The 16,643-nt window shown below is 40.5% G+C and overlaps 1 pseudogene; it reads left to right on the forward strand.

Annotated features, from left to right (window-relative positions):
- Positions 1-1,774: 1,774 nt before the first annotated feature.
- Positions 1,775-3,182, forward strand: LOC110350687 (protein enabled homolog pseudogene; annotated as a pseudogene).
- Positions 3,183-16,643: the final 13,461 nt, after the last annotated feature.

A 16,643-nucleotide genomic window follows, 5' to 3' on the forward strand; every position in this document is an offset into this window, starting at 1 on the left:
AGTTGTGTTATTAGGCACATATATATTAAGAACTGTTACATCTTCCTAGTGGGTTTCCCTTTTTATTTTTGTGATATAGTCTTCTTTGTGCTATTAATCACTATCTCCTTAATGCTATTTTATGTCAGTGAGGCTGTGTAAGCTTTCTCTTGGTTAGTGTTTACACAGCCTATCATTCTTTGTAATTTCTGGAAATTTATTTTTAATCAAATCCCAGTCAAATGATTTTTCGTATCAGTCTTTTAACTGGATAGATAGACAGACAGATAGATAAACTGATCCATCTATGGGTAGAAAAATGCTTTGTTTCAAATATTATCTCAAAGTTTAAAAAAATATATAAATGCTTCAAACCAAAGACAGTGATTTGTGCTTGAGTCACTTCCCACATAGACAATTATGTTAATTGTGTGTTAGCTTATCCCAAGGTAAATAGCTGCAAGGACTGGTTTAAAATTGTTACATTTATCATTTATTCTATAAACCTTCTGGGGTATATACTCAGTGTGAGGAACAAGGCTAAACATACAGTCAATGTAAGAGAGCTGCCTCTAGGTAATAAGCACCCAGATTGGAAGACATAAGTACCCTGAAGAAAAAAAACATAAAATAATATAATTTATCACACAGCTGAAAAGAAGAGAGATAAAATAATAAAAAATATTCAGAAGAGTCATCTCCTCAGTATGCACACATTCTACTCCTCAGAAAGTTTTAGAGTTATCCAACATTGCCTATTAATTGTGATTAAGTTTAAATCAAGGCAAACTCATAGAAAGTTTGATTGTGGATGTATATGAAAGATTTATGCTCTAAATTGGCTCTGATCAATAATAAAGTTGGTGTTTTATTCCTCAAAATTTACTAAAATGACTCAAGGTACTAAATAAACATGGAGAAGTGTAGGAAAAATGCCAAGCATAAACTATTTTATACTACTAATAAAAGCATCTATCATTTATTGAACATTTATATGCCAGACTCAGTGCAAAGAGATGCATGTGTGTGTGTGTATGTGTGTGTGCACGTGTTATTACATCCCTATATATCAACTCTCTTTTTCAGAGAAAAAAGTGACACTCAGAGATGTAAGAATCTCACTTAAGGCCAACAGCTTACTATGGAAGCTGTAATCTAAGGGTATTATGAAATTCAGTCTGCTCTGAGAAGCCTAATGAGGCCCCAGAACTTGAGAGTTAAATGTCATATTCATCAGTTGCAGATATATATATATGCAAATGATTCATTGAGATGGCAAGTGATTCATTGAGAGTGTCATCTAAAGAGAAACTTGTAATTAAATAAGGTAAAAAAAAAAAAATAGATGTCGTTTCAGGTAAAATGTGGCCTCAGCCTAATCCTGCAGAAATATCTGAAGCATGAACTGTACCACAGAAGTTCCGTACTTAGAAAAGTGGGGAACAGGCCACTTACCACTGTATGAGAAAGTTCATGTGTTCCAGGCACAGCCTGAGTGAGGGTACAGCCAAGGCAGGGACTGGAGTGAAGAAACCAAGGGTCTCAGGAGTCTCAAAATTCAAGGGTGCACTCTTTCTCTCGGGAGTTTACTGTATAGTGATACAACCCTGAGAGAGAGTGTCTACTTCAGCTTTTTTTTTAAATTTTGAGACAGGAAAGGTGGAGGGCGAGGCGATCGCATCGGAGCCAGAAGCATTCGGCTGGGCCCCTCGCCCTAGGCCCGCTGCTCCGTGTGGACCTGGTGCAGCCGCCGCCGCCCCCGATGCGTCCCGCTTGAGCCGCCGGGGCCTGGAGTGACCAGAGCATCTGTCAGGCGAAAGCTGCTGTGATACTTTACAAGGATGCCAAGGAGAAGCCGGTGGTGGCCCGGGCTCCTCAGGGTTCAGCAGAGTCCAGTTCCGACCCCACGCTAGCAACAACACGCTCAGAGAGGTGGGCAAGAAGAGCCAGGACCCCCAGGTCGTGATAAATTGTGCCATTCCCGAAGGTAGACATACAGTCAAGTTACACAGACCGTCCGCCAGGGCAGGATGCCAAACCCGTGTAAAGCTTCCACTTTGGCAGCAAGGAGGATGCCAGTGTCGCCCCACGATGCAAGCTTTGGAAGTGCTGAATTCACAAAGCAGGGCCAACATTGCCTAGACAGAATTCACAGCTAACTACCTGCTCAAGTGGAAAATAGCCCATCCCAAGAAGAATTAGAAATTCAGAGAAGGCTACTGCAAGAACAACAGTGACAAAAGGAGGAGGTGGAGAGGGGAAGTCCAGAGAGAGAGAATGAAAAGGGAAAGGCTAGAGAGAGCCTGGAAAAGGAGCACTTAGAACAACTGGAGACAACAAGAAGAACGCAAACACAGAAATGGCTCGATCAAGAGCAGATGGAGCCACAGGAGCAGCTGGAAAGGGAGCAGTTTGAATGTGAGGGAGCTCAGAGTGTCAAGCTCTGGCTTTGTCTTGGGACCACCTGCACCTTCACCCCCTCCTCTGCTCCCCCCAGTCCTGCCCAGTCCTTAGCCCTCCCTCCACCCCAGGAACCCTCACCGCAGTCATCCCCGTGCTCTCTTCTGGGTCTCCCACTCACACTTTTACCCCCCTCTTTCCAGTCAGACACCCCTCCACCAACTCTTCCTGCCCCATCCCTCCCTAAGACTGGCTTTTTCTCTGGACTACACGAGTCTAACTTTAACCGGACTTAAGCTGCAATTGCTGGAGCAAAAGTTTGGAAAGTATCACAGGTGGAGAATGTCTCTTTCCCTAGCAGAGGGAGTTCCACTGGTGTAAACCTAGCCTCATCCAATGCCAGTCATGGGTCTTGGGAATGGGCCCCTTCCTCTAGGGGCCAGTGATTTAAGGGAAGACCTGAGTGCCCCTGGACAGGAGAACTGCTCAAGAAATCAACAATAGAAGCAGAACAAAGAGAGGACAAAAGCGAAGATACTGATCTTAGAGCTTTTAAGACCTCTTCAAGAAGTATACCTGAACCCATAGAAAAAGTAAATGTAGTGAATAACAGCAAATGCCTGTCATCTCCAGACCAAAATCCATACCTTTGTCACAGACCTGTGCCAATGGCATCCAGACAGAAGAACTCAGCTAAACAGGCTAAAGAAGGACATTTTAGATGAAACAAGAAAAGAACTGACAAAACTAAAGAGCTTGTTGGTGCAATCAGGCAAGAATTGAGAAAGTCAAAGATGGCATAGAAAAGCGAGGGAGAGAGAGAGAACTTTAATGGGGGGGGTATTGAACAAACAGCAACCTTCAACAATGCTCTATGATGTTGCAACTGTGAGAAGAAAATGGAGACAAAGTCAGAAGAAGGTAACCAGCATCCTCTGAAAGCCTGCAGACATTGCAACTCTGCGATCACTGTCTCTCCCTACTGGCTGAAGGTAACTAAAACAACTGAAGTCTTTACCACAATGTCTATGCTCATAGATTTTTTTCCTACCGTGTGAATTGTTTATGACTTTGAAGGACTTTGGAAAAATTGAGAGCCTAACCACACTGTTTAAAGTTCTTTTTACTACAGGATGAGTTTTTCCATGTGCTTGATATGAACAAGGACAAACAATGGCCTTTGTACATTGTTTGCATTGATAGAGTTTTTTTTCCCTCATTGAGTTTGTTGACATACTTGCACTGGAAAAATAAAAGACTTTTTAAAGTTAAAAAAAAAAAAAGAGTGTCTACCTCAAGTCTGTTCCCTATTGCCTGGATGAGTCACCATAGACTTGGCCTGGGGCACAACATCCTCGGTGTGTACCTGAGACGTTACTCCATCAGATCTCAAGAGAAGAATGTCTGTATGAGGCCTTAGCAACGCGCATTCCCAACAGGTAGGAAGAGACTGCACATGGCACTGGAGTGCCTACTACCTTCCTGCACTGCTCAGAGCCATGTTCATCCTACATTAAGCTTTCTCCATCCAAATAAAGATTCTCCAAGATTCTGGCTAGGTGCAACTCTGGAGAAACTGGTAAACTGAGGCACAGTGGAATGAACTCCAGCCCCAGCTACTGAAGTTGAAACTAAATAATACTTCTGCTACTCAGAGATCCTTCGCATCTGCTATTGGCTTGCCTGGATGGGAGACCCAGACTCACATCCCCAAGGGATCTGTTCCCTTGATTACCATGCCCTTATCAAAACATGGTTATGATATTTAGCGATATACTGTTAAAATCCGTCATAGTAGTGCCAGGAATGCATTGAATATTTCCTTTCCAGGATGTCTTACTTCCTTGTGTTAATTAGGCCTATTTATTTCTCTTTCCAGTTTGGTGAATGATGAGTGCCTGCTTTCAATGAATGCAAGAATCCCAATGTGACCAGCCAACAACACAACTTTAAGTTTAGAGAAACTCTTTTTTTTTTTTTGCTTAAATTCTTTTATTGGTACATTTTAAGTGTACAATACATTTACATTTATCATTGGGTGCTTGTACCTGTACATGATGTATCTTGGTTCTTATTTTTTCCCCATTACCTGCGCACCCTTCACCCCCTCCACCCTTCCCTATTTATATAGACTTTGTTTCCATTTTTTTCTTTTCTCATAATTTTTCCTTTCTGTTCTTTCCTTTCCCCTTCCCCTCCCACTTCTCCTACCCCTTTGGACCTTTTCTTCCTATTTCAAATTATCAATTATTCATTTTAATCATTTTAATCCTTATTTACACTTTCAGTTTCTCACACTAGAGAAACTATTTGGTATTTACAAGTGTCCTTCAGGAAGCAGCTTTTCTCTAGGGATCAGCATACTTAGGGACTCTGAAATTATAAGCATCAAAAACACAAATTTTCCAAGTAAGTCTTGACAGTGATCGTGAATAGGATACTAACCTACTTGACCCAAATATCCTATCCATTGTAGATCAACCACACAGTGGCTGTTGGTTTAAGGTATATGTTACATGTTGCCTCATCCTTATAGGACCCTCTCTCCAACCTGGCCACTATTTTTCTTTCAAGGACACAGTCCAACGCTCTATTAGGGCAATAGTTTCATGGACATATTCTCACTCATGTACCTTCAGCGTATCAAGTGGGTACCTTGGTTTAAAGAGAAATGACACAGAATCCCACATTGTCAATCAATACCACTGGCAAATAGTCTGGAAAAAAACATTGCAGCCAACCACACAAACCATGTCTAGAATATGTGTCATTCAAAATCTCAGTGAATTATTATCTTTTCCATAAGAGTAAGATGTCCTATGTAATCAACTCTATACTAAATGAATGACTGGCCATCTTCAGGAAAGTACAACGTGGAAGGCTTGGTATTCTCTGATACTAGAAAGTTGGTATTTGGCAGAGGCACTAGATACACCAGGCTTGGTAAGAGGAAACTCAGGCTATATTTTGCATAGTCTCCATCTCCCCCACTGTAGCTTTTTCTTTTATTATTCCATCGTGCAGTTGGAAGACAAGATTGATAATAGCTAGTGGCCAAGTTATTCTATACATTTGGTTTTTTAAAAAAAACTCTTCTGCAGTATTCTATTGTGATCATTAATGTGCAATGCACAGATTCCCCACAGATGTAATGCTTCTATAAGTCCATCCACATAACTCTCCTCAAGGACTCCTTGTTACTGGTCTTCTAATCTCATGCCTTACAAGCTCTTAATAAAATGGAGCAATTCACCACTGCACCTCAATCTTCACAATGGAGGACATTTCCTTCCTCACACAAAATAGATGACAAGGAAACTACCTAAAAACTCCGCCACTCTCTCCACTGGGAGAATTCCTACTCACCACAATTTCAGAAACCAACTCATGAGTAGGGCAATACAGCCACAGTCCATTTTTTTTTTTTTGGCTTGCACCAATGTACTGTATCTGAGCTGACTTCTGCATAAACTAGACACAGTTTTTTTGGTTTTTTTCCTGCTCCATCAGCTGCTCATAAGGAGCTCCCCTGCAGCCACCTCTGTGAAGTGAGGGAAGGTAGTGAGAGCAACATGGTGATTGACATGGGACTCAAGGCTACCTACTCATGCAACTAATTAGTGATCCCAGAACCTTCTTGGCTTTAATTCCACAAGTCCAAATGCCATCTTGCAATGGAGTGTTGCTGAGTCCACTAAACTTTGTGACTAATGTGTCTAACAGCATGTACTTCCTGGTGGGCTCTGCCGGCTTCGTACTCATTTCATGCCCCATGGTCACATAACCAGTTGCTAACAGGACCTAGTACCACTCCAGCAGCTACTTTTGGAATTATGCATGTTTCTGTTTTGCAGATGGCATGGCCATACTCCAGAGCCTTAAGGATCTGTGCAGTAACTGTCCTACTGGGGCTGACCAGACACACCACCTGGTGTCTTTGCTCACTACAAATACCTCTAGCAGCATGGGATCAGCTGAGCCATATGGTTCAAGTGGAAAAGCAGCACCCTGGATGTAGAAAGAAGCTTTTTCTTGCTCCGAGTCTCACTCAAAAGAAGTAGGCTTCTATGTCACAAGATAAATGAGTTAAAAATTGTAAGAAAGATAGGAAAGCAGGTTAAAGGAGAGGAAGAGGCTAAGAAAATACATGACTTTACTGAAATCTAGAGTGGGGTTGATCACCTGGAGAGCTCTGGATTATATCAAGATCTACAAAGTCATCTGGCTTTGAGGCAAGGTGGTTAGGCTTTTAAATCTTATTTGTTAAGCAATGCCTGTGGAACACATCTAAGAGGTAGATAGCATCTCCCAGACATCTCTAAGAGATGCATGTCAGCCAAGGCAAGTTCATAGGAAATGGATGCAGGTGTCAGCATTTACCAGCCAACATTTCCAACAGCTAGAGTATAGGTGCACCAGTCTGGTAAAGATATCTAGATGAGCTACCAAAGGGCTCTATTGCAGGAAATGAATTCCCAGAGACCAATCTTTGTTCTATACCTGTGAGTTAAGTAATTAACTACCTCATTGGCTCCCTGCCTAGACTCCCACATAACACTTGCACAGTGCTTCCCAAACACCACACATCATTCCATTGTTAGGTGCCACCTTGTATTGAACATCTTCAGCACCTGCTACAATTACAGAGCATGCGTCATCAGCCAGCATGGGGCACAAGTATGACTCATGGGAGGCAATCACAAAACAATTTCATGGTATAGCCTCTTCCTTTCCAATGTGCTCAGGGAGAAGAGCTTTCAATTGCTTCTAAGTGCACACTCACATGGGCACTGTGGTTTTCCTCATCTTTCTTAGACTAAGATATCCAATCTAACAGTCAAAATTAAAAGCTTGCTGTGAGGTTCATGCATCTTTCTTTCTTTTGATTATGCCTCTAAATTCGGAGCAACGAAGTCTTATTGGCGTCTGTGCACTCTGTATTCTCTGAGGGAGCTGACTGTTTACCTGAGAGATACGCTTGTCGGTTTTTCTGAAACATGCCCTTCTTTACATGCAACTCTTTCAAGTTCATTGGGAGTATAATTTACAAGCAAAAGTTATATAGATTTAAAGTATATATAATTTAATGCTTTAGTATACTTCTACATTGTGATTTGATCACCATAATCAAGCTGGTTAATATATCTTTAACTTCACATGGCTATTTTACCTTTACCGTGCATGTGTGTGTGTGTGTGTGTGTGTGTGTGTGTGTAGTGAGAACACTTGAGATTTACCCGCTTTGCAAAAGTACATTTCAAGTGCCCAATAAGGTATTTTAACTATAGTCACAATGCTGTATATTAGATGTCCAGAAATTATTCATCTTGTATAACTGAAACTTTGTATTCTTTGACCAAAATCTTCCTTTGTTTTTTTCTGACCTCCAACTCGGAACAACTACCATTCTAGTCTGTGTTTCTATATGATCAACTACTTTAAACTTCACATATGAGTGAGATCATGCAGTATTCTCTTTCTGTTTCTAAAGCTAGAGCTAAGTGTAAGGGGAGTTTCAGGGTTCTCAGCTACAGCCCCAGACCCATAGCAAGCAAGCCTGTTACTGAGAGTGCTCATAGGTGTGGTACCTGCCAGGTCCCTGAGTACCAGGATTATCCTTCGACCACAACATGGCATGAAGCTGATCACTAAGGTGCTTCAGAGTCAGGGACTGTGGTCTGTAGATCCACCCCTGGAAAACAGGTAGATTTTTCCACCCAGGCCTTTATTTGGTAAGATTGCCCTTTTGGACATTATAGTGCAAGGCTGATGCCGATCACAGCCCTAATTCTGGGTTTGCAGTCAGACTTGAGGTCAGTGGGCCTTTGCTTGGGACACAGAGTGTGCGGTTCCTCCTATATTCAGGACTACAGTCAGTAAATGTGCCACTGAGGTGCAGGCCTGTCTTCTTAACATGGTTCTCCTGAGTCTTAGGCTCCACAACCTTTTCCTACTTGAGTCTGAAGGATCCTATAAAGGCTCTTTGTCAGTGGATGCTTGCCCATATTTTTCTGGGAAGGATGGAAGCTCACAATCTAAGAACCTCCCATTCTCCTATCTTGTTGATGTCTTAATAAATAGACCTCCAGGCAGCCAGTCACTTACTCCTTGGTTGTCCCTAGGAACCTGACAACATAATCAATTCTTCTTGGCTGAGAAATGTTAGTGTTGCCCAAGAATGAATTGATTCCTGCTTCAGGCCTGTGGGAAACAATCATTCCCCCAATCCCTCCGAGCATAGGATGCTTCCAGCCAGCGTAAAACTCCTTTGCCCCAACCCAAAGTGGGTGGAACCCTTGTAGACTTCTCTGGAAGTCTTTAGAAAGAGGCCACTCTGTCCTTTAAATCAATGAGGACATCCATGAAGCCTACATCAGTGAAACCCATTATAAAGTTGAAGATTTGGTCCAGAACCCCTCCCCATCTCACTTAGGGAATGATAGGATTGACAGCACACCAAAAACTTTCCACAATTCCCCTTTACAAAGATCCTCTCTATCTTCACTTTTTCTATCTTGTTTTGCAATGTCTAATGTGGCTAATGGAGCTAAGAGTTTGACATTATGCTTCTTGGCTAAATCTCTCAATAGCTCATGGGCATCTTACACTTTCCTTTGAACGTGGCATCCACTGTCATCTCAGAGCTTCGGTTGTTACCTATTTACGCTAACATCTTATTGCATCCACTTTTTCAGTTCCTAGTTTCATTTCTTCAGCTCACTCTCCAAACTGAAGGTTTAAATGCTATGCCCATTCTCAGTTCTCTGCACCACTTTTTCATCCAATCATTTCACCTCTCTTAATCCCAATCATAAATATGCACATTCAATAGCTAGTTATGTTGAAAAGGTAATGCATTTACCGACATTTAGAGGCAATGTGGCCTAAGATCAATTCCTAACTCTGCCATTTATTGACTGTATGATCTTGGCTAAATTACTTAGCCTCTCTTAGCTTCATCTATAGAATGCCTACTATGGAGAATTATTGGCATGATCAAATAACATTATTTATAAAACACTAAGTACAAAGTAGAGTCTCAACAAATACTACTCGCAACAAATACTTCTCATCTCTACAGTTTTCCTGCAGATTGCCAATTGAAAGTTCACAATACAGACTCCACCAGATCTTAGCATCCTTCTCCTTGCAATTTCTCACATGGCAAGTGGAAGTCAATTCTGCAATTCTAAGGAAAGTGTAGTGTCCTGGGATTTCAAACTATATGCAGAAAACTCTAAATCCAGGGTAAATGAAGGATTCAAGGTCAGTGAAACAGGAACAGCTGGATAATTTAAAGCCTAGCACAAACTGTAGTGTAAGACCTTTTGTTTAAATACTGCTAAGAATTTTAAGACAGCTGAGCCAAGCATACAGCACTAGGCCATGTGAATCTGGCCCTGCACAGAGTTTTCAATTCTATGCTTGGCTGCTGGTTTTCTTCTTCTTCTATTCTCTGTTATACCAGCAAAGCTACTCAAACAAATAAAATAAACTCATTGCAGCTTCAACTTAATTGAAGCTGATGGGGTAAAAACCTTAACAAGTGAGATAATGACCCTCCCCTACCCTCTTCCACAGACACAGGGAGTTTGACATGGTTACCCACTAGGCCCTATTCAGCTGACAGACAGTATTGAGAGACAAATTATCTGCAGTACTTGCTCCTGTTTAAATGCCTCTTACTTCCAGGCAGCTTTCACCTGGGGCAATGTGAGATGTCTGTTGTTTAAAACTGTGTAAAAGGAAGGAAAGATGGAAAAGACAAAGAAGGGAGAACATGGGGGAAGGAGAGACAGAGAAAGAGAAATGATGGGGAAGCAGGCAGCTAAGGTCTCACAAAACTTCAAGCTGGCCCCCTAAAAGAGTAATGTTCTCACTATTTTAGAGGACCTCTTTGTCTTCATGATTTAGGTGTTAAACATTAAAAAGTCCTGGTGACTTCCACTGTGGCTGCCACTCACAGACTGTGGTGCCATCAATTATTGATAATTTATAGCTTGTTTTTTTAATAGAGGCAAGAAACATGACAAACTAAATCCCATACCCTCAATTTTTACCCAGATGGTAGTACATTTATTAAAAGTATGTTCTATGATATACTGGATCCCACACTCTTAAACTAAAAAAAAAAGGTCACTAGATTTTGTACTTACAAATTAGTTGAGATCTTTGAAGTCCTGTGAGATTAAACTTTTAGAGATCATGAACCATAAATTCATTAGCTCATAGTTATCAATAGTTATATGGTGTCTACAGAAACTAAGTCCCCAAACATCCATACAAGATCTATAGACTGAGAATCTCCACCTGTAAGTAAACTTCCTAAGTTCTGTCATTTATAAAACAGACAATACCTTATAGAATCATTATGAGGATTGAATGAGATAACCTAAGAAAATGCTTAAAATATATCTGCACATGATAAATACTAAATAAATTTTAGCTATGTTAGTAGTCTGCAACACGAAGTGTGATCCTCAGAGTAGCAGCCTTGGCAACCCTGGGAACTAGTTCAAGTAATAGAATCTATTAGAGTCCTTTTCCTTCTCCTTCTCCTTCTTCTTCTCCCTCTTCCCCTCCCGCTCCCCCTCCTCTTCCTCCTCCTCCTCCTCCTCCTTCCCCTTCTCCTTTTTTTGTCTCTCTGCTTCCTGGTTGCCTCCACTATCCCCATCCACCCTGCCATTGCTGCCTTGGAGCCAACCAACAATGAACCAAACCGTCTAAAACCATAAACCAAATAAATCTCTCCTTTAAGTTGTAGGTATACAATATTTCGTCCCAGCAACAGGAAAGTGACAAATATGGATTCACAGACCTTATCCCAGGATTACAGAATCAGAGTCTGTATTGTAAATAGTTCTGCAAGCAATTTAAAGATTGTATTCAAGTTTGAAAATATTATAGCATATATAATATTCTAAACCCCTGAATACATATTACAGACAGGTTCATCTGCTGAGACATATGCCATTGTCTCCTCTTCAAAATCATCAATTTGTTTGGGCTTCCACCTTCTACCTTCTTTAAGAAAGGCAGCCCCATCTCTTGTTCTAAAACAGAGTCATATTTGTACAAAGTCAAATATAACTCTCTCATTTCCTCTCCTAGTGACTAGTTATGGTAAAATCCTGTGACTCAGTTCTGAATAATAGGACCTAGAGTGAAGCCTGTCAACAAGATGCAAGTGAAGTTTTCCACATTTTTAGCAGGAGATAATTTGGCATAAAATAGACCATCTTTCGTTATTGAATGTGGTTATATCTTCATAACACTTCAGCATCGTAGAAACCCTCTAAGCATTATAAAGAGAAATAGACAGAACATGGTCAGTTTTAAGGAAAAATACAGGAAATAGATGGATCCTTTATGGCATAGTTGAGCTGCTAACCAAACATGCAAGATGCCTGCCTCATCTTATCTCAGATCTTCATGTTCCACTGTGGAGTGGTATGTGCACTGCTACACCCCACTTTGAGAATCAGCCCCCAGATGTTCTGAGGCAGCTGAGAGCAGTCAGGGAGTCCCTCATCAGAAAACGGGTTCCTCACCCAAGGTCATGGTCATACCAGGGACAGCCCAGGCCAATGACCAACTGGGGCAGACACATCAGGACCTGCCTGGCCATATGGTTTCATGGCTATATCCATTCTTCAGTATCAGATTTATCTTGCTAAAGTTGATAAATGGTCTTCATTGGCCTATTTCATTGTCTTATCACTCAATTTGCTCAAAATTCAGATAAGAAAAAATATTACTGTCATTCAGCACTCTCAAACTTTACCATTAAATATAGAGCATTAGTTTCAGGTAAGTGGGGAAGTAGAGGAAAACATTAAACTTTTGGAACTGTAGCCATTTCAATATAATCCATGTGGGTGTTTTCTAAAATCAGGCCTAGACTAAGATCCAGAAAACCTGGGCTCTAATATAAGAGCTTCTCTCTCCCTTTATCCTGTCCTCATCTCCTCTCTTCAATGCTGACACAATCTCTCACCTGTGATATAGGAGGGACTTCAACCTTCATGCTGGAGCTGGGCCTAGGAATTTCCATAGTTTGAACACTATGGCATCCTTAATAACTAAAACTTCAAAGTATTTCTAAAACCAGTCTTGATATTTCCAGGAAAGGTATGTCAGAGCTGTGAAAATGAGGAGAAGTCACATTTGAAAATACTCAGCCATATCTGAAATATAAAACAAACTAGGAAAAAGTCTTCTCTGGTGCAATGTCCCCTACTGAATGTAGCGGTTCAGAAAATAAAGAAAGTGGAATACAGGGGAAAAAATGAGAAGGAGCAGAAGGAAGGAAGGAAGGAAGGAAGGAAGGAAGGAAGGAAGGAAGGAAGGAAGGAGGGAGGGAGGGAGGGAGGGAGGGAGGGAGGGAAGGAAGGGAGGGAGGGAGGGAGGGAAGGGAGGGAGGGAGGGAGGGAGGAAGGGAGGAAAGGAGGAAGGAAAGGAGGAAGAAAGGAACAGGGAGGGAAAGAAGTGTAAGGGGGAAAAGTAAAAAGGAAGACAACAAACATTTGCAATAGTATGGGTGAAGCATTTGCGAAGCACATTCAGATACCTTGCTTCATTTAATTAGGATTGAGGCCAACTGTGGCATCAAAATTGCCATCACCATGTTGTTCACATATGATGTAATATTTCGGATGCTTTGTTAATATACTCTACCAGCTGCTTGATTCCTGATATTCTATTTAAAACAATGCTTCCTAGAGATTGTAGCTGACACTCCAAGAGAAGACTGAGGGGCTCTTAGTTACATTTGGCTTTACAGTTTTATCGGGTTCGCTTTCAAGAGCTGAAGCAGTCTGCTCAGTTAGTTGAAGCAAAACTGACTCAGAACAGTAACAAAGACTCATTGCTCCATGGTCCCAGAACTAGCTCCTAATGGCCTAATGACTCTGGTATAATTCAGATCTGATGGAGGGGAGTGAGGAAGGGGAGGGAGAGGCAGGCCTACAGATGACCTTGGAGCAGTGTGAAGGATGTCTAATGTTCAGCAGTTATAGGCTATCAGACACTAATATACTCTCTGGGCTGAACAGAATAGGCCCATTACTCTCAACTGCAATTCGCCATCTGTGAAGTGAGCCAGTGGCTTCAGACAAGACTACAAATTGCACTTGATACCACAAGAGACAGGGAAAGGATTATGATGTAAAACCAAAGCAAGAGCAGAGACCTAAACTGACCAAAGGCCACATCAAAATAAGAAGAAAGGCTCTTAGCTATTGGAGTATCTCCAAAATGACCCCAGTCTCTCATGGGATTATATTCAAGGGTCCTAACCAACCCTAGGAAAGTTCACAGGATCAAAGTCATGGTGTCTTCAAGAGAGACACACACAGCTGGAGCCCACAAACCCTCCCACTATCAGTCAGCCCTGTTGTCACAATTCAATACCTCCTCTGACATTGTTTGACAACATTTCAGAAAGGGACCTAACCACAGCCCAAAGGGGGGAAAAAACAAAGTCCTTAGAAAAATTGATAGCTGCAGATAGTGCAGCTCATTCGTTCTTAATGAAGATGATAATGACAACTCATGATGTTGACAATGCCCCGTTTCTCTTCCCATCATGAGCCACGTCACCCACAACCTCGAGGTAGGCCTTCAAAACTATACATTAATTGATTTTCAGCCCTGACTCTCCTGCTTAGAATCTGTTATGAAAGGGGTTGTGTTCTCCCAAAAGTCATATATGGAAGCCCTTGTTCTCCCATGTGACTGTGTTTGAAATAGGGTCTTTAAGGAAGTAATTAATGTCAAAAGAGTTTATAAGAATAGGGCCCTGGTATGATAGAAAAGAGTCCTTATAAGAAAAGGAAGAGACCACAAAGGGTAGATAAGGATCTCCCTGTCCCTATCTCTCTCTGCACCCTCTCCGTGCCACACAAAGGAGAAAGAAAGGCTGTGTGAGGACACAGTATGGCTGCCACCTGTCACTTGCAAGTCTGGAAGAGGGGCCTCACAAAGAACCAATCTTGGTGGCACTTGCTTTTGGACTTCGAGCTTCCAGAACTGTGAGAGAATAAATGACTGTTGTTGTTAAGCCAGCAAGTTTTTCTAAGCAGGCTAATAGCAGGAACAATGTTACCTACAGCAATGTACAAAGACATCTTAGGCAGTCCAAGGGTATATGCAATATTTACTGAATATTCAGGGAATAAGGGGGTGGCTGTCACAATTTCAAACAGTTAGCTCTCAGCACCTTCCCAGTAACACGTGAGGCAAAAGGAACATGTTGAAGATGGATACATTTTGATTTTCTGCCAAAATTAAAGTTTCCAGTACCCAGAACATACTGAAACTAGATGATTCTGAGCCACAGAGGTAGCTCTTTTGAAATACTTTATGAAGTGGGACACAGGATATAAAATCAGCACTGAAAATTCAATAATTTTTCTATACACCAATAATTAACTAGCTGAGAATGAAATGAGGAAAACATTTCCATTCATAATAGTCTCAAAGTAAATTACTTAGGAAACAACCAAAGAGTTAAAAGACCTCTACAACAAAAATTACAGAACTCTGAAGAAAGAAATTGAAGGCACTGGAGGATGGAAAGGCTACCCATGTTCATGGAATGGCAGAATTTGCATTGTTAAAATGGTCATAGTACCAAAAGTGAACTTCAGATTCAATGCAATGTCCATCAAAATTCCAATGATGTTCTCCATAGAACCATAAAAAAGTAATCCTAAAATTCATATAGAAACACAAAAGACTCAAAATAGCTAATGCGACTCTAAGCAAAAAGCAAGGCTGGTATCATGACAGAACCAATTTCAAATCATATTACAAAACCATAGTAACAAAAACAGCATGGTAATGACACAAAAATAGACACATAGACCAATGGAATACAATATAGGACACAGAAACAAATCCATGCGAACAAACCCAAAGCCATTGGATTCTTGACACAGCAGCCAAAAACACATGTTGGAGAAAAGACAGTGTCTTTAACAAATATTGCTGGAAAGACTATGTAGAAGACTGAAACTAGAGCCCTATATCTCACTTGTATAAAAATCATGTGAAAATAGATCAAAGACCTAGATAAAAGACCTGCAAATTTGAAACGTCAAGAAAAGAAACATAGGGGAAATACTTGAAGTGATAGGCACAAGCAGTCTTTATGAATAGAATTTCAATATCACAAGAAATAATAGCAAAAATCAGCAAATAAGACTACAGCAAACTAAACTTTCTGCACAGGAAGGTAAACAACCAACAGAATAAAGAGACAACATGCACAATGGGAGAAAATCTTTGCCAACTCTTCTTCCAACACAGGACAATGTACAAAGAACTTTAAAAGGTGTAATATCAAATAGCACAATCAATAAATGGCCAAATAAATAAAACACAATGCTCAAGGGAAGTACAAATGGCCAATAAGAATATTAAAAATTGTTTTCAAAAAGTGGGTGCGCACACACACAAATAAAGAGAAAAATATTCATTATCTTTAACCCTTAGGAAAAATTGCAATAAAATTTACATTCAGATTCCATCTCACTCAGAATCTCTATCATCAACAATGGAATAAACAATAAATTCTGCCAAGGATGGAGGGGATTTTACATTGCTGGTGGGACTGTAAACTAGTACAGCCACTACAGAAATCAGTATGGAGGTTCGTCAAAAAACTAAAAATAGAACTACCAGCTATACCAATCTTGGTTATATACCCAAAGGAATTAAAATCAGCATACTATAGGGACATCAAAAAACCATGTTTATTCCAGCACAATTCACAAAAGCCAACATATTAAACCAGCTTAGATATCCTTTGACAGATCAATAGATAAATAGATAAAGATATCTGTATCTATATGTCTCTCTCTCTCTCTCTCTCTCTCTCTCTATATATATATATATATGCACATACACAATGGAATATTATTCAGCTGTACAGAAGAAAGAATTACATCATTTTCAGGGAATTGGATAGATCTAGAGGTCATCATTTTAAGTAAAGTAAGTCAAATTCAGAAGGACAAGTACTACATGGTTTCCCTAATATGTGCAATCTGAAAAAGGATGATATAAAAGTAGAAGGGAAACTATGATTAGACAAAATTAAGGAAATTAGGAAAAGGAAGGAGGAGATATAAGGGAAAATAATAGGAGTAATTGAAATATCTATTTAGACCTATTGCCTTTTTAAAACAGGGTTATTTGCATTTTCACTACTGAATTTCTAAAGATTTATGAATTCTGTGTATCAATCTTGTTAGATATAT

This window comes from Heterocephalus glaber, unplaced genomic scaffold (assembly GCF_053883595.1).
Source record: "Heterocephalus glaber isolate CG9 unplaced genomic scaffold, H.glaber_assembly_v1.0 deba00000594, whole genome shotgun sequence".
NCBI lineage: Eukaryota > Metazoa > Chordata > Mammalia > Rodentia > Bathyergidae > Heterocephalus > Heterocephalus glaber.